Source organism: Littorina saxatilis, linkage group LG2, assembly GCF_037325665.1.
Source record: "Littorina saxatilis isolate snail1 linkage group LG2, US_GU_Lsax_2.0, whole genome shotgun sequence".
Taxonomy (NCBI): domain Eukaryota; kingdom Metazoa; phylum Mollusca; class Gastropoda; order Littorinimorpha; family Littorinidae; genus Littorina; species Littorina saxatilis.
The window spans coordinates 37,221,317-37,225,395 of record NC_090246.1 but is presented as its reverse complement, the minus strand read 5'-3'; the positions used below and the strand labels follow the sequence as shown (position 1 = coordinate 37,225,395).

Genomic DNA, 4,079 nt, shown 5'->3' with positions numbered 1-4,079 from the left:
TTTACATAATTTATTTTATTTTATTTATTTATTTACATAAACCGAGTTTCTTTAATTCTGAGCACATTGTCAGAGTAAACATGACATATCTATATTATATTTTTTTTATTCAGGAAATATCAGGAATACAATGCAATCCTTTTAAATCTGTTAGTGAAAATTTGATTTTTATGACAACTTGAATGAACTAACAAATTAATTAATTTTTAACTTCCGAGCTGAAATGCAATTCCATAGTCCGGACTGATTCAAAGAATCTTTGACCAAAGTTTCAATCAAGTTGCTTATATATGGCTACCACAGTGCGGCCTCAACTTTTGCGCATGACGTCATCTAAGGCAAAATCAAAAAACAAGTAAGGTAGGTTGTTGGAACGTTTGTTATTGACAAAACAATACATTCACGGATATTTCGACCCAACGGTCTTTTAAAGTGAACAGACAAACAAATATTCACACAAAACTTATCTTGATAGAATCGGTTTACGCCAACTCGCCAGGAAGCCGAACGAATGAGTCATCTAAGGCAATTATAAAAAAAAAAATTAATATAGAAAATGTGGGAATATTGCCTGGAAGAACCTATAAAGTAAAGTACAGTTTCACCATCATTATCTGTCCGGTTGTTTTTTCGGGAAGTGCTCCACATCGCCCCCCCCTCCCCCCCTCACACACGCACACACACACACACACACACACACACGCGCGCGCGCGCGAACACATACACACACACACACACACATACACACACACACACACACACACACACACACACACACACACATACACATCTCGTCTCGATTCCCAGTCTGTCTGGGAAAATGAGTGTATATTAGCAAAGACGGGTTTGGCTTTCGTCCGTATCGATTTTGCCTTTTGCAAATACACGTATGATTATGGCATGTCAGACTTGGTATACAGATCGCTGCATCTGTCTGCAGACGTTGGTGATACGAGGGATGATACGAATTTTGGTTCGTATTTAAACATGAGAGTTTAGATACATTTCTTGAAATCGACGTGCATTTGATTGTACCACTTTCGAATACATGTGATAGTGGCTTGTCAGAATTAAGATTGCTGCATCGGTCTGAAGACCGTGCATGCGCAGTACGATGAGGACATTTTGAGTGTCTGAGCCTTCTGAAATAATTATGTGGTCCCCTTCAAGAGAGAACCAAAATGCCGAGGACCAAAATGTCGAGGCACAAAAGGTCAAGGACATTTTGGGCGAGAGTCAAAGCGTCCAGGGGGACAAAAGTTCGATTGCGACAAAAAGTTTGACAGCAAAAAGCCGAGTCCGGTATAAGGTCGAGGCCTGAAAGGTCGAGGAGTGAATACCAGATTCGTGTCGGGTTTGGGGTCTACCCTGTGTCTATGTCCCTGCCCGAAAGCTTCTACCCCCACCCCCACCCCCTCCCCCACTGAACCGCTTGAATGTGCTGCATATTATGTATACTTCAACTGGAAAGTTTAAAGAATGGAAAGGAGAAACACGGGGGGGGGGGGGGGGTAGGACACTAGTCACACAAAATGAAGAATATGCAAAAGTGTTCTGCTATTCCAATAGTGCAATACAGTGTTTCTTTGCGATGGTTGGTGTAGTAGACGTTCTTTTGTGTGTCTCGAGCTGTGGTCATCATGACATGACCCACACTGCACATCACTTACTGACCAAGCCAAAGCGACTATAAAAAAAAAGCCGCTCACACAAATACTGTTTTTAATAACATGTTATGACTAACTAAACAAAGACAAATGATTAAACATAAAATAGACACAATCAATGCGGCATTTCTCTTACGCATAAATGATACATGAAACAAAATGTACGACGACCACAAGATATTCCCGAGGAAAAAAAAACTACCAACCAACCAACCAACCAACCAACCAACCAACCAACCAACCAAATAAACAAACAAACAAAAAACAAAAACAAAGAAAAAAAAACAACCTCCCAGCACAGACGTACGTACACAGTTCAGAAAGGGAACTCGACATTTCCCATCCTCGACCATTTTGTCGCCTCGACCTTTTGCTGTCGACTTTTGACGCATTCGACGTTTTTTCACCCTCGACGTTTTGACTCTCGACAAAATGTCCTCGACCTTTCGTGCCTCGACGTTTCGGTCCCCGACCTTTTGTTGCACACCCGACCCCTTCTCAAGCTGACCGGGCTTCGTTAAGGTCTCAGACTCCCCGGTTAGTACGAGGGTTGACTGAAAAGTTCATTCCAACGCAGTAAAGTTCTTTTTAAACTGACGTGCCATCGACTGTGCATTTTGCTGATATGATTTTGGTGTATCATACTTGGAACTGTGGTTGCTGCATCTGTCCATGTGCTTATTGTTGTACGTGGGTTGCTTGAAAAGTTTGCACTATCACGGATCGACCGGTTGGTTGGTTGGATGTTGATGTTTCTTGTCTCGAGAACCAAAGGGGTCATACGACACCGATTCAGCATCGATCTTTTAGGTAAGAGATATAGTCGTTAAACGATTTTTACTAAATGTTCGAATAATTTAGATCTTAGCTTGTCAGACTTGGGACTGATAGTTAAACCTGTCTGTTGACTGCGGGTTGTACGAGGGTCGATTGGATAGCTTGTACCACTACGGAAAGAAGCCCAGATATGTGTTACAATTCACCACTTGCATTTTGGAAGATCACGTGCATAAAGTCAAGTTTGTTTTCATATGAGTTATTACTAGTGTTGCCATTACTAAAGAAGTCTGAATTCAGGCAGACCACTTGTCAGCTATAACGTTTGAAGGATTGTTCTTACTAGATGCAATAACGCTGCATGTCACCACAACTGGCTTTGGCTGTTATCCCTGCAAAATTCAAGCGTTGACTGAAGCTCTCAAGGTCATAGTATTACACGCCGTATAGGTGGGGTTTCGGGTAGCGTTTGCTGTACAGAATTCTGTACATGATTGTATCCCTATTTTTCAACCTCGTAGCCCAGGAAAGTCATAAATAGACCACAGCTTTAACTTAGAAATTTGATTCATCCTAAAAATGTTTCCCTTCTCATTCAAGGGACGTAACCACCCGGTACACGTTTTTGAAGAAATCGATTTTTTGGGTAAAATCTATTAAATTTCACCACCAATTTTCGTCACATGCAAGAAACTGACATGCTTTTCGTCCTTAAATAATTTCACTTCATTATTTTACCAGGAAACAACATTAATTTTCAGTCTCGAGTATAAATCGAGGGGGTAATAATTATGACGGCAGGGCCAAGATGACGGCGTCACACCGGACACAGCTTGATCCCCAGTACAATGGAACCCTTATTTCAAGACGCTACCCAATTAAGACTCCCTCCCTTTTAAGACTCTGGTTTTTTTAGACTTTGTATTCATAACTTCTGTACATTTACCCCCATTTTAAGACTCCCTCCTTTTTTAGACCTGATTTTGTCCGATTTTTGGAGGTCTTAAAAGGGGGGTTCCACTGTACCCCGTCGATTGTTCGACCTTTTGTGACAACATGGCGGTAGCGGGTCTTCAAACGAAGAGGAACATACGGAGGAGAAGAAAAAAGAGTGGAGAGTGTATTCTCAAGGGGGAAATAACCATCACAATAGCGTTTCCAGCTGAAGGATATTTTAGCATAAAGTTAGACTGAACCTGCTTTTGATAACAGGCTCAAAGGGTTCGATCGCTTCAACTGACGAAAAGAACAGGAAAAATTAACGTCGCCGACAGGATTCGAACCTGTGCGGGAAGACCCCAATGGATTTCAAGTCCATCGCCTTAACCACTCGGCCACGACGACTCATGATACACTTGATTTAGATTGTCGATGGCAAAGTCGACATCCCATGTGTGTGTGTGTGTGTGGATGTGGATGTGTGGGTGTGGATGTGGATGTGTGTGTGTGTGTGGATGTGGATGCGTGCGTGCGTGCGTGCGTGCGCGGGTGCGTGCGTGAATGGGTGCGAGTGTGTATGTGTGTGTGTTTTACTGTGACAGACCTAAACGAAACTAGTTTTAAGCATGGACATAAAAATGCAAACTGAGAGAGGAAACAAACTTGCATCGGTCCCGGGTAGCCAGATCGGTTGTA

The 4,079-nt window shown here is 42.3% G+C and overlaps 1 non-coding gene across 1 annotated transcript; it reads right to left on the bottom strand.

Moving 5' to 3' along the window:
• Nucleotides 1–3,706: 3,706 nt before the first annotated feature.
• On the bottom strand, nt 3,707–3,788 carry Trnas-uga (transfer RNA serine (anticodon UGA)). The gene has a single exon. It is a non-coding gene; the product is annotated as a tRNA-Ser (tRNA).
• Nucleotides 3,789–4,079: the final 291 nt, after the last annotated feature.